The sequence below is a fragment of the Alligator mississippiensis genome, chromosome 6 (genome assembly GCF_030867095.1).
Source record: "Alligator mississippiensis isolate rAllMis1 chromosome 6, rAllMis1, whole genome shotgun sequence".
NCBI classification, from domain to species: Eukaryota; Metazoa; Chordata; order Crocodylia; family Alligatoridae; genus Alligator; species Alligator mississippiensis.
The window spans coordinates 16610656-16638651 of record NC_081829.1 but is presented as its reverse complement, the minus strand read 5'-3'; the positions used below and the strand labels follow the sequence as shown (position 1 = coordinate 16638651).

General features: G+C 46.6%; 1 long non-coding RNA gene across 3 annotated transcripts; it reads left to right on the top strand.

Annotated features, from left to right (window-relative positions):
- The first annotated feature begins 294 nt into the window (after positions 1-294).
- LOC106738287 (uncharacterized) lies at positions 295-27578 on the top strand. 3 transcript variants are annotated; one of them, XR_009462962.1, is made up of 5 exons: positions 295-862; positions 2340-10035; positions 12160-12798; positions 21116-21182; positions 27176-27578. It is a non-coding gene; the product is annotated as an uncharacterized LOC106738287 (long non-coding RNA). The 3 variants fall into 3 exon arrangements; XR_009462961.1 differs by having other exon boundaries at positions 2340-12266; positions 12672-12798; XR_009462960.1 differs by having other exon boundaries at positions 2340-12798.
- The last annotated feature ends 418 nt before the right edge of the window (positions 27579-27996 follow it).

Sequence of the window (27996 nt, the reverse complement as noted above, 5' to 3'; positions counted from 1 at the left end):
GCAGCCCACCCTGCAGAGCAGGCAGCCCTGCTCCTCCCACCAGGCACACAGCAACCCCACCCACCCCTGTCCCAGCCATAAACACTGTGCAGGCAGTCTGCGTGCAGCATGCAGCAGAAGCATCCTGGCCCCTTCTGCTACACTGCCCCACCAGCACGGGTAGGACCCAGGAGCCAGAGGAAAAAGGAGGCGAAGTCCAGATACACTGGCTAGTGGCTCCAGTGCTGCAAGAGCCAGAGGTGGAGCAGGGGCCAAATGGGGGTCCACAGGCTGCATGCTACTCCTTCACAGGCTGCGGATGGACAGTTGGGCAGCCTGGTCTAGGTCATACCCAGCAGGAGGGCAGGAAACTAAGACAGTTTGGGAAATACAGCTTGGAGTTTTTGCCCAAACTGATTGATGGAGCCAAGTGCATTGTTGCAAAGGAGTTAGCAGAGTAATTTGTCCCATTCTTAATCTGTGAATGTTTTGAGACCTGACTTTGTATGGTTGTTTGCTGGACAGCATCCAGCTGCCTGCTGCTAGCTAGAAGCACTGATGCCTGCCCCTAGGCATTTTCTGAATGAACCTAGAAACACTGAACTGGGACTGCTGATTGGAGCCTAACAGCATGAATGGTTATAGGGTTTGCTTTTATAGAGTTACATAGGGTGACCATATTTCCTGGATTGGTGGGGACAGTCCCAGATTTCGGAGGCTGTCTCAGCATCCGCGCTGCTGCAGAAAATTGAAGCCAAAGTCCTGTATTGGTGGGGACCTGCCCACACATGCCTGGCTTCTGACTGACTCTACTGTGCAAGAGACTCCTGCCTCGCAGCTCAGTGGAGTCTGGACCAGGGAGCAGCCACTCCCCCAGAGCCGGGTGAGGACGGGGCTTCCCAGGGGGGCTGGGGTGGCTCAGAGCTCTGGCCTAAGGGGAGTGGGGTTCCCTCCCCATTTCTGCCCACCTGGCTGCCGGGGACCTGTGTTTGTTGGGGCAGCTCCAGGCTCTGCTCTAGTCCCTATCCCCAGTCGCTTGCTCAGGCTTATGGAGGGCAGGGTGCTGTGGGAGCTGGTGCTGTGCCCTGCCCTGTCCAGTGGGATGGCTCCAGGCTGTGCCCCTGCCTGGACAGCCCCAGCCACCCCCAGCCCAAATGTCCCACCAGCAATCAGTCCATTCCCTTAGGGCAGACTTGACCCCTGCCTGCCCTACTTGGATGTACACCATCATCACGGGGGCCACACTACTCTGCTCTGCCCCCAGCCCCGTGCTCAGATGTGACTGGGTTGCATGATAAGCACTGCCTGGAGATGCCCTCAGGGAGCTGTGGTGGGACCCTGGGGAGCTCAGCACGCTCAGCCCAGGCCTGGCAGTGCCGTGGACCTTCCCCACCCTTGACAGCATCGTTTGGCCATCTGCAGCTGTGTGGGTAGGCAGGGGCAGTGCTGGCTGCTACCTGCTCACCCAGGCTTTCCACAGGAAGGGGGGACATCAGCCCTACGCTTCTGGAAGCTCCGGGCAGTGGCCCTGGCTCCCCGCAGCCATGGGTTCAAGTCCCCTGGTGGGCTTTGAGGGCTGTGCTGAGGGTGACTGGGCAAACAGGACAGTGACATGAAGTGCCAGGAGGGCAGAGACACTGGGGCAGCAGCGGGGCTCACACCTGCCTGTGGCAATGCCCAGGCTCAGCCCAGATGCTCCCTCCACTGAGGCACCTGGCAGAGCAGGGCAGGGACTGCAGCCCTGGTTGGCTCTGTCCCCCTGGGAGACCTGAGGGGGTGGGCAGAGTCCTGGATTTTCCATGGTCCCATATGGTCTCCCTATATTTACACCTTCACCCACCTGCAGCCTTGCCTGTACTGAGACATTTTTACCCTAAGAGTGAGTATGGGATTCAAAATGGGTTGTCAGCACCTTTGGAAATGGTTCTTTTTTCCTGCTGTTTTGCTGTTTTGATTTTGGAGCAGTGATGCCAAACAACACTGAGGCGGCACCAAGCACCGCTGGAGACCTCCATCCTGCACTGGGGGTCTCTTAGCTAGAGAATATGCACACATAGCACATAGTCATGGAAGCACAAATTTCCTGTTTGCACAGACAATGATATAATAAAGATTTGCCTCTGTACAGAGCTTCTTGTTTTAGGATTCTGCAAAATGTGATTTTTGCAGTTGATTTATATAAAGGTGGGCAAGGTGGGGAAACTGAGGCACAAAGCAGGCCCACTTCTCCAGAGTCAGAGTAGCAGAACCAGTAGAAGACCTAAGACCCAGCTGCTGCTGTGCTTTTGCCATTTAGCAAAACTGCCTGCCTTAGCAGCTTGCTGCACTGTAAACAACTTTTTTTTTTCTTTTCTTCTCAGCTAATCTTGCTCTGTGGAGGCAGATAACATCGCTGGAATTTTTCCAATGTCCTTTACAAGCGCCTCCCCTTTGGACTTCAGCAGAGGCACACAAGAACATGGTGCAAACTTCCTCAATTACTCGCTCTTGTTTACTTTCCTTTGGGCCAATAGTGAGCTTCCTCCGCCAGCCACTTCCTGCTTCGCTCCCCATGGCTCTGCTCAGGGGGGTTGTTTTTAATTAAGAGAAAGGTAGCAACAGAGGAGTCTCTTTGGTCAGGAATTTGCCTCCATTGACTACAGATCAACTGCACTTTGGCCTCTTCTTTTGTTCCCTCTGCAGAGGGAGTATTCTCTGCTGCACAGGCTTTCAAAATAAGCTCGACTTCACTTTCTTTTGCCTTAACCATGCCCAGCACGTTCTTGCAGGGGCTCATTGAGCTCAGCCCTTCCCACAGGACAGATGTGAAATGTTCCCTGTATGGGAGAAACAGAGTATGGGGAGAAGGGGCAGCAATGGAATTGGGTCCCATTCTGGCCCCACTTGAGTCACAGAGAGTTTCACTAGTGACTGTAGCAGGGACAACTGCTTTCTCAGACTGCTCAGCAATTTCCATGTACGTCTCTGCCCAATCTGCTTCACACAGCAAATCACTCTGCTACAAACAGTCAAGAAATTATACCCACCAGAGTGGAATGGAGAGCTCAGAGCTGGCAGGAAGGGGCTCAGCAGGGTGCTGACAAGCCACCAACACCTGGATGGGCCCTGAACACACCTGCACAGTTTAGCTTTTGATTTGCACCCCTGTTTCACGCACTCTTTTATGCCTCTAGAAGCTATTTTTAGGCCTTGCAATGACACAGGTTTTGATCTTTTACTGCCTCCACTGTCCCTGGACTGTAATGCCAGCAGGAGGACAGGATATAGGGCATGCATAAGTTATTAAAATGCCAGGGGATACATGCAAACACTGATAAACCCAAATAGAGAAATCAGGCTCTTGTAGGGAAAAGGAGCAGCCAAAAGCTCCACCCAAGTAGGGCTGCATTGTATGAAGGGACATCTAGGTAGCGAGTCCTACAAGAGGGAGCCAAAGGGATCGTACAGAGAAAGGAGAAGCATAGAGTGCCAGAGGTCTTGGGGCAAATAAATGCAGTGGTTCAGCACCCAGCCAGCTTCTCCTTGAGGGGTGTAATGAGCAGGACGGGCAGTTGTCAGCAAAGAAGCCACAGACCACAGCAGTTGCACCAGTTTAACTACAATTGGTTTGTCAATTAGCTAAACTAAGTGGGTCCAAAACTCTTGTGTGCATACCCTGGAATGAGTTTACAGCTCATTTACATTCTGCTAAATCACTCAAGACTGGCTGTAAAGTGGTTCAGGTGCATCCCACGTAGGCTTTTGTAGTGGTTTAACTACAGCTTATTTAAATACTGTCATGAGTTCAATTTTTGTAACTTTTGTGTGGAGAGATGACCTGACATTGCCAGAGCAGTCATGCCTCCTGCGACAACATGGGCTGGCCAGAAGAGCAAATTTCACAACTTTGCAAAAACAGTTCATACTAAACGGAAATAAAAAGTGATAAGCTTAAAAGAGAGAGAGAAAAAGTAAAAAAAAAGAAAAAAAAAGAAATACCATAATATTTTGTTTCCATAGCACTGAAATGACTCCACAGTGCTGACACCCCAGTGTTATGATAATAAAATATGGCCCCAGTTCCCCAGACTTCAAGGCAAGCTGCAGAGGAACTGGGGACAGTCCCTCAATATCCCAGGTTGGCAAGGAGGCAGACAAGTGAGCCTGGCAGGAAACCTGCTTGGTTGTTGAATTATCAAAATTGACAGTTTCTCTTTTGATGTATCACCATTTTGCAATGGGAAAAATATTCTTGTGAAGAACTTTTGCTCAGCTCTTCCCCACTGTTGTGAGGTAGGGCAGCTAGCCCACAACAGCTCCCATCTCTGCTGCAGGTGAGGGCTACTTTGGATAAATATAAACATAACCCAAAGGACTTGCTTTCTGGGATCACAACTCTGGGAAATGAACCCTAGCCTGCATCCTTCTGGCATGTGATTTTCATAAATCTTTTGTTCTTTGCAAGAAGGAGTCATACCTGACACAGGGCATGGGTAATCCTAACTTCTGACCAGGCTGGAGGCTGCTGGTGCAAGACCCCCCTAGCCCAGCAGTTATGCAACAACAGAGCAAGCCAATACAATCTGCAACTTTTCCTTCCCTTTCTTTGATAGCATGGCAGGACAGGGGGATAGCTAGGGCACCTGGGAAGGGGAACAGGCAGCAGGCAGGAGGCTGCTCTTTGCCAGTGCAGGGCATGATGGTCCCTGCTTAAGAGGTTGCTATTTGGACTTCCTGTTTTATTCTGCACTTTCCCAGGCATAACTTCACCATTCTTTATAACTATGGGTCTGCCCTTCAGGGACCCAGGGACAGTTCAGCTAAGGTACAGCAGAGTTCCAAGCTGAAGGGAGTGGGACTGTGGTTCAATCAGTGATTGAGGAATATAAGATGTTGAGCTTTTTCAGATGTAGTGAGTGTCAGAGTTGCACCTGAACCCACTACAGCAGTGGGGCCAACCTTCTGGCCATCATCTTTGAAAACTTGTGGTGATTGGGAGAAATCCCAGACAACTGGAAAATAGAATCATAGAAAATTAGGGTTGGAAGGGACCTCAGGCGGTCATTTAGTCCAAAAGGGCAAATATAGTGCCCTTATATAGAAAGGGAAAGTGCCAAATATAGAAAGGGAAGCAGGGAGATCCAGTCAGCAACAAACAGGTCTGCCTCACCTGAGTCCTTGGAAAAATCATGCAGCAGGTCCTCAAGGAATCTATTTCTAAGCAGTTGGAGGAGAAGAAGGTGATTAGGAACAGTCAACATGGAGTCACCAGGGGCAAGTCATGCCTGACCAACCTGATTGCTTTCTGTGATGAGATGACTGGCTCTGTGGATGGGGGAAAGAAGTGGACGTGATATACCTTGACTTTAGCAAGGCTTTTGATACTGTCTCCCACAGCATTCTTGCAAGCAAGCTAAGGAAGTGGGCTGAATAAATGGCTTATAAGGTGGATAGAAAACTGGCTGGACCATTGGGCGCAGAGTGTAGCAATCAATGGCTAGCTGGCAGCCAGTATCAAGTGGAGTGCCTTGGGGTTGGTCCCCAGGTGTTGGTTTTGTTCAATATCTTTATCAATGACCTGGAAGATGGGATGGACTGCATGGAAGTTTATGAATGACACCAAGCTGGGGGGAGTAGTGGATATGCTGGAGGGCAGGGCTAGGATTTAGAGAGACCTCAACAAATTGGAGGACTGGACCAAAATAAATCTCATGAAGTTCAATAATTTATGATGGAATAATCCCATTCACCGGTACAGGCTGAGGACTGACTGATTAAGCAGCAGCTGTGTAGAAAAGGCCCTGGGGATTACAGTGGACAATACGCTGAATATGAACCAACAGCGTGCCTTTGTTGCGAAGTAGGCTAACGGCGTACTTGGCTGCGTTAGTCCGAGTGTTGCCAGCAGATTGAGGAAAGTGATTCTTCCCCTCTGTTCAGCACTGGTGAGGCCGCATCTGGAGTACTGTGTCCAGTTTTGGGCTCCTCACTACAGAATGGATGTAGACAAATTGGAGAGAGTCCAGTGAAGGGCAACAAAAATAGTTTGGGGTCTGGGGCTGTGACTTCTGAGGAGAGGCTGAGAGGACTGGTCTCATTTAGTCTGGAGAAGAGAAGACTGAGGGGGGATTTAATAGCAGCCTTCAACTACCTGAAGGGTGTTTCCAAAGATGATGGAGCTTTTTCAGTGGCTCAAGCAGAGTGAAATAGAATCATATTTATTCTCATAAGTCCACTTAAGCATGTAATATGTGGAAAAGACCTGGCTCTGGGTGTCTACTGGGTGAGTTAGGCTTTAGCCCCATTGTCCTCAAAGGGAAATTTTCTGAAATGTATAAGACCCTCTAAAAGCAGTAGTGTCGGCAGTCTTGAGGGTTAACCAAATTGTCCTGCTTCAAGGAAAAACACTGGCTGCTAATTCACTCCACAGATTATCTGTTCTCATGTATACTTATACCATCTCTCAACTTAAGTGGTAGTCCTCCTCACCCATACAGAGGATCATCACCAAAGTAAGCAAAAAGAACCAAACAATACAAAGACCATTTCCCAGGTGTTAGAAAAATGTCCCTCATATTTTTTGTAGTTCTGTGCTTGGGGGGCTTTCCCTACACCTGGAAAGTCCAGTAAGTTAGTCCACATTGAAGAGTCACAGACTGCTTTCCTTCCTTTGGAGGACCAGTAGGGGGAATTACTATTTTGAAAATTAAACCAATGTTGTGATGAATTTTATCAAGAAAGCAGAAGTGCTCTGTTCCACCAGTTCTCAGTCCAGAAACCTTTCCCTCCCACCCCCACATCATCCCCAACACGGAAACCACAGGACTCAAGAGCACTACCTGCTGGTACAGAACAGTCCCTCTTTTCAGGTGGCTTCCCCTTTTCACCTCCTTAGATGATCTGAAAAATCTTTCTGGGCTGTGAGAACTGGAGATAGGAGCATTGGAAACATGTTTTCAGAGCCACGGCAATTAATGCTGCCACTATTCCCATGCTGCCAAATTTCTGGCCCTATGGAGAGCCCCATGGGCTGGCTGACACAGCTCCCTGGGCCTGCATATCTGTAAGTTGAGCACCACTGATGTAGAGATCCTATGGCTTAGAAATCAAAAAAAGGCAGGTAATTTAGAAACTGGGGAGACTCCTAAGGGTGTTGAAGAGCAGGCCAGGACAACATCTAGATACATATTCTAGGAACGTGCAAGCACCAGAAGGTCCCAGTCCATAAACTGCTGTTGCAGAGCGATTTATTTTGCTCTCTAGGAATTTCCTGCAGGGTCACCATGTGAAGCAAGCACCCAAAAAGGCAGGCAGCAGCATGGCAAAGTTCTCACTTCTTTATCCCTTCAAATCAGATGATTTTAGTACAAACAAAAGTACATTTATAAATGTGAATGATAAAACCTGACAACATACCAATGAGCAGTTGCTCCATGTGGAAAGACCTTCTCCAGACTAATCAGAGCAGCCTAGCCCAAGTGCCTCAGTCACCTCACCACTGACCTGTGGGTTAGCTAAGTTAATTGACTTTGCCTTTTCTTCCAGGCTGAGACTTTTTCTATAGCTATGATCACTGGTGTCCAAACTTTGTTTTTTTGATGGCTGCAGTACCAGTCAAAGTCAAAGTGTTCCTGGAAGAGACTGTTTGACTGGGGTGGAGCAAGCTGCCCTGTACAGGAGGATGTGCAGGATGTACTGCCTTTCATTAAGATAGTCCTTTCCTCCCAGCAGACAACCCATGTGATCAAGAAAGTATTGGGAACTATTGGTGCAACTCCGGTCACTCAGTCCAGCTCCCACCATCATGGCGCTGCTCTCCCCTGTGAGATGGAGATGCCAGGCCCCAATGTGGTAGCAGGATGATATTGCATCGTGAAGTCGGTGCTCTTTAAAGATCCCTTTTTTTAGATGGGGCCAATCGTCTGAAGGGTTGCACATTCAATGTTGACTCTGATAACATGCAGAGTAAAGAGATAGGAGTCTATTTGCTGGTTGGTGAGTTCAGGGGCTGGTTGCAGCCATAGGCTTCTCCTAAGAAAACAGATGCTCTAATGAAAGCTTCAGGAAGGTCGTGAGCTAAGGAAGCTTATATGAGAGTAGTGACAGTACAGGCAGCCATGGGGAAGGGAGGAAGGATTTGTGGTTCAGGGTCCTTGCAATACTGCGAGATGGACTCTGAATTGTAGCATGTCACATTATGGGAAGGTTTTGCTTTCCTTTTCTTTTTGTAGATGAAGCAGTTTTGTTTCTGTGGTTGCTTGGATCTGGTGCAAACCAGAAGTGAAACTGTAAGCTGGAAAATCTGCAGGTTTCATTGCTGCTCAGAACAGGGTTTTTTTTTCCTTTCCTTCCTGGCTTGCTTATAAACTGCTGCTGCCGGCTTTTTAGTTTTGTCATGACAAAGATAGTTCAGGAAATCAGCATTGGTTTCTCTTATCTGGGGCACAGCCGTGCAGGGTGGAAGGGGGGGTCACATTGGCTGTCTGGTCATGGAAACCAGTATCTTTGATCGTTCTGCCCCATGCACATTGGGTATTTGTAATCCCTCCCAGCTTACACCTGCTTCTTTATGTTGCTGGTTTTTCAAACCTGTTAATATGGAACCCAGAAAAAGAAGCTCGGGAAGGAGGGTCATGCCAACCTAGAGGTGTAACAGGGTGAGTTATGATGCATGGGGTAATGGCGACTATGGTGATGATTATTTTTGTGCCCCTCAAAAAGATGGTGCCCAGGGCTGCTGCCCCTGTCATCCCCTCTCAGGTATACTACTGCACCTACCCACAAACAACACTTTCAAGGCAATTTCCCCTCCAATTTAACTTAGATTGTGCTTGAGAGATTATACTTTGAATGCTCCCTAAGATAACAAAGGAGTACATAACCCCATCAGAGGAAATGTTTAATCACACTTTACAGTGATCCAAAGTTACATCTCCAGAGTATTCCAAAGAGCTCACACACAACTTCCTACAAAGGGTTCACAAAACATAGCAGTTGGCTGGGCACCCTACACTTCACAAATAGCTTTAAAGTGACCTCTCTACCCTGTGGGAACTGAGAGTACAGTGAAATACTCAGAACTCTGTAGGAAATGCTCAGTAATTCCTGGCTTCATGCCCTCGGTGAAGAGATGTGGCCTGTGATGGAAAGGCCAGCTTTAAACTACATAGCTCAAATACTAGGAGCAGTTTAGCTCAGCATGCAGTTGTTACTCGAGTGTTTTGCTTCTTGGGTGATTGGTGCGGCCCACGCTGAGCTCCGTACTGCTGTGGGTAGACTTCTGTTGGATTTGAGCTAGGTTATTCAAAGCTGTGGTATGTCTATGCCACACTACAGTCACAACAGTAATTGCAGTACAGACTTATGCTGAATGAAGGAACCCTCTCCTTGGTCTCTGCTATTTACATGTTCTCTGCCCTGCTCTCTTATATCCTCCCAATGTGCCAGGACTTGAGCTAAATTTGAGACAGTTTACTGTTGACACAGTGAGAATCACTCCAGGCCGTCTCAGTGCTTTTGCCCTTGTCACCACCATGGTTCTGTCAAGCCACCTCAACAGCTACCCAAAGGAAAGGCAGCAGAATGAATGCTGAGGGACTGGGGCTCTCTGTGCATGTGCAGAATATGTGCAGGTGCAAAGTAGGATCCAACCCAGGAGCCTGCCTGCCCAGGAAGGTTCCTTCTTTAATGCTTGTTTTCATTTTTCAGCTGATGGGTATGTAGGGCACGCCCGCAAGCCAGCTCACTCCTTCCCTGTTTACACACAGCCCGAAAAGATGTAAGATGGGCTTACAGTCCAATGCAAGACTCAGGAAAGGAGTGCTGCATTCCTGAGGAGTGACAATGGCTTATACAATGCATGCCTGATCTACACTATAAAACTTTACTGGCAAAGCTTACCTGCAGTTGGCGTAGCCTCATGTGTCCACATCAGCATTCAGTCTTGTCAACAAAACCCTCAATTCTGACAAGAAAAGTTGAACCAGGTCATCAGGATCCTTTTACCAGGACAGTGCCTGAATGGTTTCCTGTCCAGTGCATTTCCTGTCCTCCAGCAAAAATTCCACTGACATCATGGTGAGTATAAGTCCACACCTATTTAAAACCCCCCAAATATTTTGGAAATGCCTCTTTTCCTGAGGCTGAGTTTTGGGAGCTCACCTCTGCAAGGATGGTTCCAACAGTAGCTTGATTGTGCGCTACTGCTTGTCCTACGAGAGAGGTCTTGGATTTGTTTAGCTGGTTGTGAGCAGTGTGTGCAAGCACAACTGGGGCATTTCCTGTGCCCCATTTCCACTGTGCTGTGTGCTGATAAACGGTTCATGAAGCCATGGTGAGTATGCAACTACTTTTATTCTTTTATACCACTTTCAGGGAAATTATTTAGCAATTATCTTCTGTTGTCTGGTATTTCCTCTTTAACATTAAAAATAGCTCTGTGTCTGTCTGCCAGTCACCTGGGCTAGGACTTCTGTCAGGAACATCACTCCTATACTCAACATGAGAAGGAAGAAAAAGGATAGGAAAAGTTGTGTTTTCTGACTTCTCAGCCCAGGGCCCAGGAGACTGGGGAATGGCAAAGAGACAGCAAGGCCGAGGCATCAGGCTACTCCTAAAACAAGATATTCTGACAGTGAAGTGTCTAACTGATGAAAACATCCATAGGCTAGATCTCCAATGGGCACTGCACAGCAAGGGGCTGGACTAGATGACATCCTGAGGTCCCTTCCAACCCTACTTTTCTATGATCCTATAATCTTGGGGGAGCAGGGAGGTTGGCCACTTGATGAAGCTGACTGGGGGTTATCTGACAAAGGGGATGCTAAGGGAAAGTCCCTCACCAGTCATTTGGAGGTCAGGGGGAGAGAGACAGAGGAAGCCACCTGCAGAAGGGCAGTCAAAGAGGAAGGACCCTGGGCTTCTTAGAAGACACTGATCCAGATTCCCCCATAGAGAAATGAAGTGCATACAGCTGCTTTATTGCTTTGTCTGGATCTGCACCTCTCTTGTGCTGGCTACAATAAAGAGCTTAGAAACCTTTGCAAAGATGCTGTGTTTTGTGCTTCAGCAATTATGCATCCCTGGAGAAAGAGACTGGAAATCAGAATGTTCACAACCCTGGACTGTTGGGAAAGGGTCCTTCTAGGACAAGGAGCTGTATGAAAAGAGCCCAAACATTGTGGCCCAAAGTTAGTGCCTGGGCTCACTTCAGCCTCAGGAAGCTTAAAAACATGCATGGTCAGCATGTCAACCCACCCCTCGTGCAGCAACTTGATAAGCATCCAGAAAGTGGAGCTCTACCAGGGATGTGACAGTGGTCCTTACCCATGTCTATCACTTGAAGATCAATAGTCATGCATATCTACATAGCCTTATTTCTATACCCAAGCTTGGACACAGACTGATAAGGATTAAAGAAACCTGTGGAGGTCAAAGATGGCTGGAAGTAGCTCAGTAAACTTCTTTAAAATAAAGAGGTTTGGGACAGGATGATAATTTGCAAAGATATTTTTGATCACTGGCTTAACTCCCATTTATCTGAGTGTCCAGCATCTCTTCCTCTGGAAGGGAACACAACTAATACTCCTCAGGGATGGGCTTAGCAGAGCCAGAAGACCATGGGACCATCCCACAAGTGTTTTTTTTGTCTTTCTTTCTGAACGAACTCAGCTACATGAACATAATCAAGGCTTGTCTGCTTTTTTTTTTTTTTTTTTTATGTCCCACTCAGTCAAAGTGTTGGCCTGCTGTCCTATTCTGTGTTTGGAGGTGACAGTGAACTTGAAGAGCTGTGATTTTAGAGTCACAACCAAACATTTGTGAGATGGACCCAAGGATGGCAGAAGCCAGTGGAAGGGCAGTGGCCCATTATGGATTAACTTATTAGAGTCTCTTCCAGAAGGGCAAGCAGCTTGTCATCCTTAAAGAAATAGCAGCAAGACTCCTGCTCAGGCAGTCTTCACCTCAGAAAAGCTGAGAAGTCACTCTGATTTCCCCGTAGGCTGAATTTTTAAGGTCTGAGTTAGCAGCTCTGGTTACAGAGGTTAAGGTCTGAGTTAGCAGCTCTGAATTCAGACCTGGTTGCTAGTGGGTACCACACCAAGGAGGGAACCAGGTGTGCATTGGCTTAATTTGTTCTAAGAAAATCATCCCCTCAGAGAAATCCTTGGTAAGATGTTCTCTGTTGCCTGTCCCCATCAGATAGTGCTCAACACATCGTTGTGAAACTGAGCTTGGAGTGAAACCTCATTTGCTTCTTTGTAAAGACAGCCAAGGATCTCCTTTGGAGATGAGCCCACAAGGACTTGGTATGTAGCCCTGGGGCTGGCACAATGTATTGCGGCTTCACCATAGGTAAGAATGCAATACAATAAAATAGAGACAGGTGGGTGGGAAAAGACTCATTAGACCTGACAGCTCTGCCAATGGCCTGAGCAGGATTGTCCTGCACAACACATTGTCTTGGCCTTTGTCAAGTCTCATTTTAAAGTATCATTTTAAATGCCCCAAGACAGGGCTACTTTCATTAGGAGACTGTTCTGTACTCAGAAGCTCTTACAGTCAATCAGACCTACATGACACTGGCCAGCATTTTCCTTTTCTTAATTCAATTCCCATCTCCAGTGAATCATCCTAAAGAATTCTTTACCCTGCTCAGAGCTAACTACCAATATCTCTCGGCTGTTACCATATCTCCCTTTATCTTGCTTTAGTCACCATTGTCAAATGCATTACCAGTGTATTTTCCGGAGCTGAATTTGGGAGGAATGTGATACAACAGAAACAGACGCTGAAAAATCCCCTCTCAATACACACGGAATTGCTGGTGGCAAATAGAAGGTATGTTTATCTCAGCCCTCTTGTGCTTTGTTTCCACCCACATGTCTGCTTTGCAACAGATGCACTCAGCAGATAGTGATTCCACTTTAAAAAGAGAATGTATTTGAATCTCATCACTGACAACAAAAACATGCAGCATTTCCTGAACAGTGTTTAAAGCAAGGATTCCCGTCGACTTCATAGGTACTGGCAGGACCATGTATTTCAGGATGTCACATCTAGCAGCTCCCTGTTTAAAAGAAAGACAGAAAGCCTCATATACAGTCTATTTTGCTTGTTTCCTAAGGAAAGGGCATTTTTTCAGTTGCCATTTTTCCTGCAGCATCAGGCCCAATTGGTTCAGATGACATTTTAAATCTTCAGCATGTTGCATGTTGTCTATGGATCACTAGTGTAGTAGTTGGCTTATGCCATGGTAGTCATGACGATACTGTGAGGTTAGAAAAAGTCACTAGGAAGGGAGATCTGGCCAGAGAAAGATTAGTCTGTTTCCCTACAAATGCCAACAGAAATGAGCAGTTTTCACTTTGTTTAATTGTTTCTTTTTAATTGACTTACAAACTGAAATAATGGTGTTTTGGCTTGGTGGGTGAAAACTTTCTTGTACTTTTAACTTTTTTGTTCGCTGTGAAAAGGGGGCCATGTCAAAAAGTAAGAGAGAGTATTTTTTCCTCATCAAAACAAAATGGTTTATAGAGTAATCATTAAAATAAGTTCTGATCAAAATTTTTCATTTTGATCTAAAAGTCATTTTGTGCTGCAGTTAGGTTTTGATGGAAATGTTGTGCCTAGCTCCAAAAAGATGCTGATCCAGACCATCCAAGGCATCTCTTCCTTAGTAGTAATATCTGCCTCCCTGGCCCATATATTCCAGTAGCAGTTGGAGAGGCCTGTGAAGCCCAAAGAAACCTTTTTGAAGTTGTGGTGTTATATGTCTACAATTGTAGGGGGCTTTCTTATCTCTGCCTACACAATGGGGATATTTCAGGACAGCACTACTATGTTCTGTCTGATCTGTTTCTATGCTATAATCTTCTAGGCGTCCTCACTCTAGGCCCCAATCTAGAAGCTTTCAGCATAGCTTCTTATAAAGGCTTCATTTTCTAGTATAATGAAGCTTTCTGGATATCTTGGCTCTAGGCTCTCACCTCCGGTTTTTTAGTGTACACTCTCAAAGCCCTGCAGAAAATCTCAGTCCAGTGTTGGCTTTCCAAGGGAGAAGACTGTCATATAGCAGGGACTCAGGAATTCCCCATAGCAGGAAAGAGAATCACTCCATCTGGAAAGCTGCAGTGCTCTCTCCCCTGATTATATAATAGAAAATTCTTAAATGCCAGTAAGGCTAATAATGCTCTTCCTTGGCCTTGGGTGAGGCCACTAGAAAATAGCTATCATTACTGTGCCAGGAACTACTTCAAGGTGACAAGAGTGTGGAAGGACACCAAAACACTGGTGGAATCTGTAGTAATGGGAAGAGGGCAACCAGCACAGTTTCATTAGGGGCAGGTCATGTCAGACCAACCTGATTGCCTTTTACGATTAGGTCACAAAAGCATTCATAGATTCATAGATTCATTGGATGCAGGTGTCGCCATGGATGTAGTCTTTCTGGACTTCAGCAAGGCCTTTGACACTGTCTCCCACCCCATCCTCATTAAAAAACTAGGCGACTGTGGCATTGATGCCTACATGGTCAGATGGATTGCTAATTGGCTGAAGGGTCGTACTCAGAGGGTGGTGGTGGACGGGTCATATTCGACCTGGGGGGAAGTGGGCAGCGGAGTCCCCCAGGGCTCGGTCCTTGGGCCCGCACTGTTCAATTTCTTTATTAGCGATTTGGACAATGGGGTGAAAAGCAACCTGTTTAAATTTGCTGATGATACCAAAATCTGGGGTGAGGTGGGCCCGCTAGTAGGGAGGGAAAGACTGCAGAAAGACCTGGATAGGTTGCAGGGGTGGGCTAACAGAAACAGGATGCGTTTCAATACGAACAAGTGCAGGGTTCTGCACTTGGGCAGTAGTAACCAGCAGCACACTTATAAGATGGAAAACTCCCTTCTTGAGAGCATAGAGGCTGAATGGGATCTTGGAGTCATTATTAACTCCAAGATGAATATGGGCCGACAATGCGAGGTCACGGTCGGCAGGCCCAACAGGACCCTATCGTGCATCCACAGGTGCATCTCAAGCAGGGCCAAGGAGGTGATCCTCCCCCTCTACGCAACACTGATCAGGCCACAGCTGGAATACTGTGTCCAGTTCTGGGCGCCCCACTTCAAGAGGGATGTAGACAACATTGAGAGGGTCCAGAGGAGGGCCACCCCCATGATCCGGGGACAGCAGGGCAGACCCTACAATGCGAGGCTACACGACCTGAACCTGTTCAGCCTTCACAAGAGAAGGCTGAGGGGGGACCTGGTGACCATCTATAAACTCACTAGGGGGACCAGAAGGGTTTGGGGGAGACCTTGTTTCCCCTAGTGCCCCCCGGGATAACAAGGAATAACGGCCACAAGTTGTTGGAAAGTAGGTTTAGATTAGACATCCGTAAGAACTACTTCACAGCTAGGGCGGCTAGGATCTGGAACCAGCTTCCAAGGGAAGTGGTGCTGGCTCCTACCCTGGGGGTCTGTAAGAAGAGGCTTGATGCCTACCTGGCTGGGGTCATTTGAGCCCAGTTTTCCTCCTGCCCAGGCAGGGGGTTGGATTTGAAGATTTACAAGGTCCCTTCCGACCCTACTTCTATGACATAAGGAACTGCTAATATGAGTGGGCACAGCAAGGTCAAAATACAGAAGCTCAACTGTGTCATGTTAGGCAAACACAGACTTACAGGCACTCACTGCTCGGTCACAGCATGCCACTAATTAGCTGACAACAACACAGTTTGTTTTCAGGAATACCGAGCTGATGAAAAACAAAAATAGGAACCTGACAAACAGGTCCTGGTGACCTGGTTTCCAGACCCACACTTGGCTTTTACAAGGCAAAGCTCTCAGGCCTGAGTCATGAAACCAATTTCTCTTCCAGTGAAAGGAGCAGAAGCATGCTCACCCTATCCCCAAGACTCCTGGGCTTGCCCCTGCTCTCACCTGAGAGCTGAGTATAGGGGTCTCATTTCTCTGTTTCTTTGCCCTGAATGGCAAGGTAGACTGTGCCTCTCAGCCTGCCCAAGGCAAATAGGTGATGGATGCTGGAATAAGAACCAAAAATGCTTCAGCTAGGAAACCCTAAACTGCTGTAGGGTCTTTCCACATGTACAAGAGGTGCTGGCACCACCATGCAATGATTCCTATTGCTAATGAATGTGACGCTAGAATAAAAAAAATAGGAGTGAAATGCTATCCTGTTTATTTGAAATGGGGACTATGAGGAGAGACATCCTTGAAAGCAGAGCTCTGATGCAGGGCTAGTTCCTGTTCCCAGTGGAGATAGCGACTATACTTTCTTACACTTCAAGGTGAGCAGCCCTGGGTCTCCATGGTTAGGTCTAAGTTAGCCTTTTGTTTAAATTCTCTCCCTTGTGTTCTGCTACCGTTCCACTTGAAATGCGTGCAATGAGGCAAGAATCAGTGGAGGATAGATGCTAACATTTTTACAAGTATCTCATATACTGTTCTTCAACTTAAACAGCCAGTTGCTGCCAAAAACTTTTCTATGCTAACCCCTGTCCCCATCACAGACAACAGCGGTACTGCTAGCACAACACGTGGCACTCTGTCAAAATGGCTGGCATCGCTGAGGCAACAGGATGACAGTAATTGGGCCAATTCATAAATGTTACTGATCCTTTCAGTCCCATTGATTTCAGAGAGCTCTCTGGGGCCTGATCACTTTTTTGCATTTGGGCTGGTTATGTTACTGTTTTCATGCAGAACAAGTTCCTCGGGGTTAGAGCTGAGGCAAAATGGGACAGGTGCCCCAACTCTAATGTTGCTTTTGGTAGTGTGGATGTAGCTGTGATGGTTCAGGAAAAAATGAGAGGCAAGGATTTTTGTGGGTGGGCAAAGTAAACAATTGGTCCGATAAAAGCTATCACAAAAATGCTAACATCTAATGTGTGGTGAAAGCCCATGAACTTTCTTGGGGAATGTTGCCTCCATGCAGCAGGCCAGTGGGGGCCAACTTTCTGGCAAGCATGCCTCAAATCAAGCCTTATACCACTCTGATCCCCTTGTCCTTCACAATGTGGTATTCTGTTTTCTGCCCAGTTGTTGCCCTGCTTTCTGCTCTCTGCCCTATCTGCTCTGCTGCCTATCCCTTCCCCAATCTGCTTCATGTCACACTCAGAGGCTTCCCGTGATGCAGGTTGGCTACCCTTCCAGTAGACCATACCAGACAGCAGACCATAATGGGCACTGTATGCCAGTGATGCTCTGTACATCCTGCCTTCATAGCCTCAAACACTAGCGTTGCTCTCACCCCAAACATTTCACCTAGCAGTATCAGTCTTCTTGTCAGCAGACAAATAGTACTTTGTGGTTGAGGGCAATTTGACCTTCCAGATTTGAACAGCGTCCCAGAAATCAGTGAGAGGCAGTCTGTCCCCTGAGAGGTCACCAGAAGTGAAAAAAATCCAAACCAGACAGGGCAAAGAAACAAGCAAGAGTTTCCAAGTCTGCTCTATAGTGTGTCTGGGGAAGTTGCAATGAGCAGGGGTCATGGGGTAACATGCCAGTGAAGAGCATTAAAAATACCTTGAAGCAGAGACCTACGTAGGAGCAGGGCAATGGGTAAAGCAGCTTCTTGGAACCAGGAGAGGTCACACTGTTTTTCACGTGCGAGGAAGGTGTCCTGCCTGGCCTGTGATGCACTGGGGATGGGCCAGGGCCTTTCCAGGTCAGAATGCCTGGGCTGCCTCTTCCATTTCATGAGAACATTATTCTCTCCTCTTCAGGATGAAGCCATCTGAGTTTTCCAAAGGAAACTCCCCTTTTGCCAATGGCCTGAGGCCTGGGAGTAGGGCCAGACAAGTTACTGATTTGGCAGCCAAACAGGAAAACCCAATATTTATATACATATATGTGTGCATATGAATATATATTAGTGCTTATCCAATCCAAGCTCAGAACAAAGCAAAACAAAAGCAGAAAAAATGTTTGCGGGCACTGGCAAAACCAAAGGAATGAATAGCTAGATTCATGGACCAGCAAGGAGGAGGTCGTTACTCCTCTTTCACTTAAAAGCTAGGGTATTTGCCTGGAGATCGGGAGCTCTTTGCTCATTTCCCTGCCCTGACCCAGGCAAAAAGTATTTGAATTTAGGTCTTCTAAGTACCCTCCCCATCTGAATCTAGGGCACACTGGCACTGTGGCTCCCTCATTCTCTCTCGTAGCTGCTATTCAAAACTTCCCTTATCAGGAAGGAGCAGAAAAGGTAATAGGAAAGTAGAGCTGGAAGGGACCTCACAAGGTCATCTAGTTCAGCCCTCTGCTTATGGCAGGATCATCCGTGGCTACACCATTCCTGCCAAGTATCTGGCTCCAAGATAGAGGTGTCTCTCTTTCATCCTCCTGCTATGCAGTGCCTCACCTTTGCCAAATCACTGCAGGCTCCCTCAAGAGGAGGACTGAGGTGAAAAAGGTCCCCTGACCAATCCTCCCCTTGCAGGAGATGGGGAAAAAAGCCTGCTGCTGCTGTGAGTGGGCTTGGAGTAGCCCACTTTTGCTGCAGCTGCTGCTCTCTGACCTGTTTTAGCAGCAAAGAGCCTGATCTGCACACCTCTCCCTTCCTCCCCCTTGCTGCTGTGAACCTCTCCACACAGGAGGCTGAAAGGCAGTAGACAGGTATGCATGTCACAAGGTAAATAGGAAGAAGGGGGGAACCTGAGTGCAGGACTGGGACACTCCAAACCTCAGCTCCCCATGCTTTATGATGCTCCCTGCCAGCCAGGTGTGCCCTCGCCTGCCCCTCCGAAAGGAAGCAAGGAGGAATCCCATGCACACAAGACCCAGAACATTTCTGGAAACACTCAAAGGTTCCAGTGGACAACAGCAAGGGAGCGCAGTTCCCAGTTCTCTGTAAATATTATGGACATCTACAGTTTTTTTTTTTTTTTGCAGACTTTATGGACAAGCACTTTTAGTCACATTTTTTAATGGACTGTCCATAAATTTATGGATGGTCGACAACTGCTTCTGTCCCTGCATACTGGTTCCCTGATGTTGCTGCTCCTCAATTGTCTACAGCTTCTTTTCAACCAGTGATCCCTTTGTAAATATTTCAAGGGCAATTTGGATAGTGGCCTTTTGCCATTGTTTTTCATGGCTGCTGGATGGTTGAACCCAAACTCTCTCCCTTATGAGGAGAGGCCTCAGGTTTCTGGCTCTGTTATTATAATAATATGCAGCCTGTTTGTCTTGATGGTCTCTTAGCAGCCTCTGCATGTTATCAGCTTTCCTTCTATCTGGGTGCAGCAGGCTGTCTCTCTTGGGAAGTAGCATCCTGGTCCTTGTGTCATGCCATTCTTGTGGTCATTTATCAGACCAACCTGAAGTTGGGCTTCAATATTTTCCTGGTTGAAAATCCAGCTTCACTCATCAGAACATAGGTGACTAGGGTCGGAAGGGACCTCAGGAGGTCATCCAGCCCAACTTCCTGTTCCAAGTAGGATCATCTCCAATGATATAATCCCACTCAGATGTATGGACCTGAAATATACACTTAACCATATATACTTCTTCAGAAGAGGAAATCTGAGTTTTTCTACTAATGACCAGAAATCTGATTGAAATTTTCTTGCTAGAGTTGCACATGTTTGCAAGTTTATGATTTCTATTTCTAGGTCAACTGCACTTATTTGAAGACTATTCCAGTATGATTAACAAGTTTGTCCATATTACTAACAACAAATGTGCTAGGAATGAAAGTGGGTATTGGATATGAGTGAAGTCTGAATATCTTTTCTGAGCCCTCAGCCTTACGATGAAATGTAGCACATAATCCCATTAAAGTTTATTCCTTCAGTTTTGTTTGGAAGGAGAAGCGAATGATGAAAAGAACCCATCACTTTGTGGACGTGGGTTATTCACAACTCTGACTGCATTTTGAAAATACTGATCCAATTATTTGTGTCTCAGTTTCCCCTTCTCTTTGATGTTCAAGATGAAGGTCATTCAGTTTGGATGTCAGACTGGAGCCAGAGCAGCTCTCGGCATTACTGAGTTTTTCTTTCTGTTTACCTCTATTTTCCAAAAATTCATGTATTTTTGGGGGGAGATCTTGGAATCTTTTCAACCTCTTCCTTCTGATAGGCCATTGTACCTCTGTCTGTGAGGTGAAGCAACTGCAATGTGCATCAGCATTCATTTACATGCTCTCCAAAAAGCCTGTGTTGTAGAGGTCTGGCATTGATGGAATTCACTATTTTCATAACAAGGTGAGAGAGCACTGCACTGGGCGCACACTTGTCACTTTATGCCTCTGGAAGTGGCATGCCCATTTCTTCTATGCATTGCTAGAACTACTGGAACATGTTCTCTTAATGAATCCTCCTTTACTCTGGCATTATTTCCAACAGTTTTATTAAACTGCTATCCTTCATACCATTTAAATATATACAGTTGAATAGTTGGTATAATGTACATCCACAGCCTTGCCTAGCTGGGGACTCATGGGCTTCCAAATCTTTTTTTTCAGTCATCTCTCAACATTAGGGGGGCCGGACCCGATGATCTCGTGAGGCCCCTTCCAGCCCCTAACATCTATGAATCTCCAAGCATGACCTCAACCCTTCATGCTGTGTTCACAGGAAGATGGACATTATTGAGAACACTTAGCATTTCTGAGTTATTTTTAAAATAATCAAACAAGTCTGCAGCTGCAAGTAAACACTCTTTCACTAGTTTACTATCTTCAAGTGATTTCTTTTTTGGCAAGGATTTTTCTATTTTGAAAGATGTGATAATTGCAGCATTAGATTTGCTTGAGGGTTTAGTGAAAACCACTTGTTGAACATTCAGGGCAGTTTTTAGCTCTTCTACTTTCACTTTTTTTTAAATTACTGGTTTGAAAATATTGATGACTGGACTTTTTCTGCAGCATTGTGAAATGCTGCTTGGCTCTGTTTCTTGCAAGCAGACAAGCTGGCATGGCAAATGAGACAAATACATTTACCAAAAACCTTTAAGAAGAAATACAGCTCCTCCCCTGAATTATTGAAAGAGCAGAAATAAGTTCTCTTTTTTATGATGGTTTACAAGAAGCCACTTATTTCTAGTATATCTTGGTTGTATCTAAGATTCACTGTTGTTGTTAGTCAGCTGCTTATTCTCATAATGTACCTATTGCATAATTGTGTCACTACCTGTCCAAACAGGTGAAAATCCACTGTATATATGGAGGATGTGATGAACAGAACAGGTGCACGCTGAGCTGGTTTGCAGGTGAGATGAAATTTGGGATCATTCCTAAATCATAAGTGAAATGCTACAAATTCAGCCCACATCTTCAGTGAGTTCACTTGAGCCACACAAAACTGCCTTCATGCTGCATGTGGATTGTTTTTCTACAGGTTGGCCTCCTTTGTTATATACAGCGCCCATCTGGCACAGAGTAGGATGCAGTGTTTCTATAAAGTATCCTGCGTTCAGTGCGCTTCTGGCACAAAGTAAGGTGCAGTGTTTCTTTAAGTACTCCATATACAATGTCCATCTGGCCCAGACCGGGGTGCAGTATTTCTGTAGAATACCACATATACAGTGCCCAGCTGGCATACAGCAGATTGCATTATTGTATCATACTTCTGCTGCTGCACTCCAAAGGAACTTCATTGTGAACATGTCCAGCTGTCATACTCACATTTCATTTGGCTGCCACTCAGATCTCATTGTCTTTTCATTTCCAAATCCTTCTCCATTTATAATAATAAATGAGTATTTTTATCCCATGGTCTCTTATCTTGTGATTAAAATCCCATTCTCAGCCACATGGTTCATAATCAGCACTGGGCATGAATGTAATAAACTGCCTTAAAACAAAGCCAACTATCACAGCACTCCAGAGAGGAAATCGCCAGGTTCTGTATTAACTCTTGAACTTCTGGGTTCCCAGCTTAGACCTGTTGTACTCAGAGCTTTATATTTCAGGAATGATTTCTCTAGCTGAACATGAGGTGTATCTATTCTATAGAAAAACTTTAATCAAAAGCAGCAACTGATTTGGCATGCTTCAACTGTGCTCTATGTTAGAGACTCCAAAATGAAGGAACTCACACTGTGACCATGTGGAAAATACTTTCAGATACGTCCTAATGGCTATGACCAGACCTACTGTTGTTGTGCCATGTCATCCAGTATGGCATATGGCTCGCGCGCTCTCTAATTTTGAAGCTCTGTTCTGCCTGCTGGTTAAATGCAGGCTCTGTGCCTGCATTGGATCCTCTGAGCACTAGGATTTAAAAATAAATAACACTGTAATAAAAAAATGTAAAATAAATGTCAGCTCCCCCAAATTCAGGTGCAGGTGGTTCTGGGGTGAAGATAGTTCTGAACCACTGCCCTAGCTCCAAACAGTCCTGGCTTTTGGGGCATTCACTGTCTAATTGCTGCCTTTCAAATGAGCTGAAGTAAGACTTTTGATCAGAAGAGCCTTGAGCCTCAGAGCACCTGAAATCTGTGGATTCAGATTGGAAAGGTAGGAGTGGAGGCAAGGTGGAAGAGTGAGGAAGCTGTATCTTATAATAGTACCTACGTCTGCACATGCCTGAACTATGAGGGTGTCTTTATGTCCCCATTGCAAGGAGGGAGACACAGGGCACTTTAAAAGGGATAAAACAGACTGGAAGGTCCTTTCCTTAGAAAAGGGGTTCCCAAAAGGTGGTATGCATACCCCTGGAGGTCCACAAGACATGTCTGGGCAGTACATGGGAAAAGTGTGTAATGGTGGATTTAATTTTCATTATAATAATATTTGACTTTTAAGGGGTTAAAATATAAAACATACTGGTTGGCATACAAGGGCAGCTGGTAAATCTGGAAGTGGGTACACAATAAGAAAAAGTTTGGGAACCTCTGCCTTAGAGGATATAAAGGGAGGGCTGCAGTAGCACAGGGTAGAAGTTCTCTAATAGCAGAAGAGAGTCAAGTTCCTGCCAGAAAGGGCTGGACCAAAGGTGCTGACAGTGAGTAGGTTTGGGGAAAGGCCAGAATGAAAGAAATACCTGACTAAGGCCTAAGGGTGCCTATAGAAATGCTCTGACACGTTTTAAGTAGAACATGTCGGCGCAGACTCAATTCATTGTCGAATGAGCTTTAGTTAAACCAACTCCATGGCCATTTTGAAACACAGGATGCTTAATACACATGATAGAGAGGCATTTTAATTAGAGCGGCTCTGCAGGAACTGCTCTAATTAAAATGCTCCCCCATCCCCAAGCATGTCTATAGGCACTCAAGCAGTCCAAAGCAAAGGTTGGGACTAGTCAGGCTTATTCAAAGGACTAAAGACAGACTTAGGGAAAGGCTGGTGCTGGGAAACACCTGGCAGAGGCTAAAGGGATATAACTGATGGGAATGAGTCTGGTGAGAATGGGTAATAAACCCCAAAGGACATGGCAGAGGGGAGGCCAAGCTGTAGGACACTACAAACCAGGAGATCCTGAGGGGTTTTGGTCCTGTTTCCCTTCAGGGACCTGCCTGCTGGTAACATCGAGATAAGGCAGATGAATTAAGTGGGGAAAGTGAGAGCGGGAGGAGGATTTGATTCATAGCGGAGTGAGGAGGACTGCACTGTGCCTTGAAAAAAGGGCAGTGATAGGTGATCATCACAGACCTGTGTTTAGAAATTGAGGAGTTTCATCCTCTCTCCAGAAGGAGAATCATTCCTAGTGGCTTGTGAGAGTTGCTCATATCTTGCAGGGAAAGAATGGAACTGCTGGGGAATCCATCATCGGGCTTGAAGTGAGGTTTCCCTTCCTTTATGCCTTGTAACCATCTCGATGGTGGAGGGCTGGGGAGCGGGGGAAGAGCTTACAAGTCTTACCTAAGCCAAGGGCTCAAAAACAGTCCCCAACTGCTGCTGCTTCAGCTGCCAATGCCTGTGCAGCATGGGATGCCTGCCCTAGTTTTGATTTTACTGCAGCAGTGCAGTGTCTGTGTACCCGGATACTGCTGCAAAAGCAACACTGTGGGGCAGCTTCTGATGTCAGGGCACAGATCACAGGGGTGAGGGTAAATTCTGATGCCCCTCCTAAGTTGGTGCCCAGAGTTAGTGCCCTGCTTGCCTGCCCCCGTTATGCTACAAACTTCAATCAGAGCAGCAAGGGTCCCCACTAGAAAGGGTGGTTCACATGTTGCTAAGTAACCTGAGCCAGTGCTTAACCACCAGAGTTAGAAAGTTCTTCCTAATAATTACCATGTTTGTTCAAATACAAGATGAGGTTTTTTTCCCCAACCAGCCTGGGGAAAGAAAGCCACTTGTTTTATATTTGCATACAAGGAAACTGCACTAATACATTGTCTATCTTTGAACTACTGCTAAAACCAACATGTGCTAAGTAATAGAAACCAACTATGAAGTTGATTGAATGCAGCTAACACTCAGCATGACTATAAAACACATGGCCCATATTTGGCAAACATGCTGACGAGAACGTACCACATCTTTTTTCTTGTATATATTTAATTCCAAGGGCCAAATCAGCCAAACCAGCTCTAGATTCAATTGGGCAAAGCCCTATAGTTAAGTTCCAAATTCAGCTGAGCATAGCTCTATCGTTCAAGTCTGGGTGGCTCTACCACTGGGCAAGTATCCTCCCTTGCAAACTCAGCAGTTTGGGGCTTCAGATACTCCCTAGATCCATGGCAGGCATCCTATATGCAAGCCCCAGGGCTGGATGCCCCAGGGTTCAGATACCCTCCTAGACAAAAGGCCAAGGAACAAGCTAGGAGGAAAACACAAAAACAGTCCCCCATTGCCAGCAAATTGTGTAGTTAAGTTTCCCATACTGGGAAAGCTTGCAGGGGTCAGCCTACCTGGAGTGCAATGGACAGGTCTCACTTTAGGAGAACTGCCTTGGGGAAATTGCAGGGATCAGCATGCCCAGAGTGCAATGGACAGGCCTCACCCTGGGAAAACCACCTTGTCGATCACAATTTTTTTTTTTTTATTTCTTGCCTCAGGCCAAATCAGCCAAATCAGTTCCAAATTCCATCAACTGGGCAGAGCTCAATTGTTCAAGTCTGGCAACTGCCTGCAGGCAGCGGCAGCGTTGTTGGCAGTGGGGGCATGGTGGTGGTGAGCGGCAGCAGTGTTGGTGGTGAGAGCAGGTGGCAAGCGCTGACTGGCAATTTGTGATCACCTGCAGACTGGCGGCAGCGGTAGCCAATCTCAGGGAGTGCACTGCCAATCTCACGTGCACTTGTGTGCACCTCCTACGCCCCAAGCCCAGAGTTATTGGCATTATTATAAGACATGCCCCATAGTCTTGCTTGCCCAGCAGTCTTTCCTGCCCAAGTGCAGGGGGGCTGGACCTGATGATCTGCAAGGTCTCTTTTAGCCCCTAACATCTATGAAACTATGAAAAGGCCAAAGAAGCAAGCTAGAGGGAAAGCCCAAGAGCAATCCCTGATCATCATAAATTGTGTAGCCAAGATCCTCGCATTTGGAGGCATTGTAGGGGTCAGCCTGGACTCTTGTAGGGGCCAGCCTGCCCACAGTGCAAGGGATAGGCCTTTACCCCCTAACTACACTTGAGTCATTCAAGGCCAAGAACATGGTATCTCTGCCGCCAGGTAAGTATCTTATATTTAGGAGCATCTGAAGCCCTAGACTGATGAGTCTAGGAGGTATGATACTTGGAGTGGTAGTACCCCCAGACTTGAAATTTGAAATTTGGAACTTAATTCAGAATTGATTTGGCCCTGGAAATGAAATTAAAAAAAAAAAAAATGTGTACTGCATGTAAGTAGGTGTCAAAGTGCTGCTTAAAAACGTGTTTATGGAGTACTTGGTTGAAAACTTGCCGCAGTTTCAAAACTGTAACAATAACAGTGACAATAGGTATTTAAAACTTCCCTCCCTCTCCTACCACAGGATGTTTCCTTCCCTAAAGTAGGGTAGATCTGCACCTTATATACTAACTGGATCAGAGATGCATAGTGTATGCTTTTGTAAGCAAGTTTCTGTTTACAAAAACTTCTGCTATGTTCCTCTGATTTAGTTTATAAGGTTCAAATCTATCTTGCCTTTTGCTTGACTTCAGACTAACAGATAAACTACCCCTCTCTGAAGCTGGCTGACAGCGTCCGTTGGAGAGCCAACTTGCAGCTTAGGGACTAGGTGCTGAAGGGGGTTGCCTGCTTGTTTGCTTACATGTTTTTGATTGAGTGCAGAAGGTTTTTCCCCAGGTTTGTGCAATGCACTCTCGGATGGAGTTAAAAATAGTGCAGTGTTTCCTGTGTGGCTCTGCAAGAAGGAAACTACTTCTCCGGTGGGGGAAGAAGGCAACAAGCTTCTCTTTTGGCACAGGCAGCTGTGCTGGGGTGGGGGTGGGGAGGAAAAGGTGTGCATGGGGGAGGCACATGGTGCAAGAATGCTGCTTTTCCTGGGACACAGACAGCATGTGGCCAGGGTGCATTTCAACCAGCCCTAAGGGTAGGCCAAACGCAGAGTAGCAGCAGGATCATGTTGCCCTGTGCATGTAGGAGCTTGGACATGTCACTGGGAAGTGAAATGAAGGGATGTGTTGACTTCCTGCAGCACAGTAATGGTGGTAGATTTGGGGTGAAGACCAAGTTTCTTTGAGCTGTTTATTCCTAGTCGGGAAATGGAAGCACTGCGGAGAATCTCCTTTTCCTCCTGTACCAGCTGCATCCTGGTAAAGTGACAGCTACTCTGTCCTGGCTCGTGGGGAACAGGAGGGTGAGCTCAGATCAACGTGGTGGTGGCACATGTGTAGGGAAGCTTCAAGGTGGGTGTTCACCAAACAAAATCTCCCCAGAGGTGAGGGAAGCTGGGAAATGCGATCATTTCACTGCTATGAACACCAGACATTTCTAGGGACTCACATTCAAGGCTTATGTCAAGAGTCCCTGGAAGGGGGACTCTAGGAGCTGCACTAAGAGGGAATGAAAAGTGGTGGCAGGAGCTGATTACACAAGGATGTTAAGCAAGTGATCCCAGCTATCCAGCAAAGGGGCAAAGTCAACTGCACGTGTAACCTCCCCAGCCACTTGCTCGACAAGTGGGCTTGGCTTTTAGCCTCCCACGCCTCTGAAGGAAAGGAGACCCCTCACACTTTGCCCAGTGGGGCATGGGCATGTGTAATGGGGCCCCTACCCATTAGTAAAAGGGGAAGGGAGGGAGACCAGGGGTAACTGGCTCTCCCCAATGCCCAGGATCCAAGAGTTCTAGTTTTTTGCATGTCTTTTTGTCTCAGACCAACACAGCTACCAAGTACACCCCTGAAACATGGAAGATGCTGAATTTTAGCCGATTTTTGATTTTAAACTTCATTGCAGAACAATAAGGAAGTTTTTTTTGCCTCCCTACCTACCATCTGACACCTCCAGGGAAGGAATTCTACCTGAACAACACATCAAAGAGCTACTCAGCACAGCTCACAAAGACACTCTCATGGACCCAGAGTGACAGCCTTTCATCTTCAGCTCCCTCTGTGCAAAAATGAAGTTTATTTCCTACCTATGGGGACTTTTTACCATCTTGTACTATCTACACTTTTCCCAGAGCCTGACGAAGGGACTTTGATCCCAAAAGCTTGCAGAAAAGGACAGTTTTCTTGCCATTTTCCAGTTGGACTAAATAAAGGTATCATTTTGGAATGAAGAGTTCTAGTTTTTTGTATAGGACAAGCTAATGCAGGCAGGAAACCCTGAAACAAAATGACTGCTCAGCCCAGGTGCAAGCAGCGACTGACAGGCCAGGGGTGGAAGTGGAGTCAAGTGACCCAGGAAGGGACTTACGAACATAAACCCAAAACCAGAGGGACAGTCCTGCAGGAGGCAAAGCTCCAGGCAGAAGCCAGGCTGGGGAGCCCAGAGGAAGGACTCTGAGGGCTCCTATAGATGTGCAACAAGGCTGCTGTGACGTGCTGCAAATCCACCCAGAAATTAACACCCTCCAGTAACCTCCAGTGTCACATGTATCAGCATCCCCGTGCTGAAAAACAGTGGTGGGGCGCTTTAAACTAAAACTCGTTCAATGAGCTTTAGTTCAAAGTGCTCCGCAGCCATTTGTCAG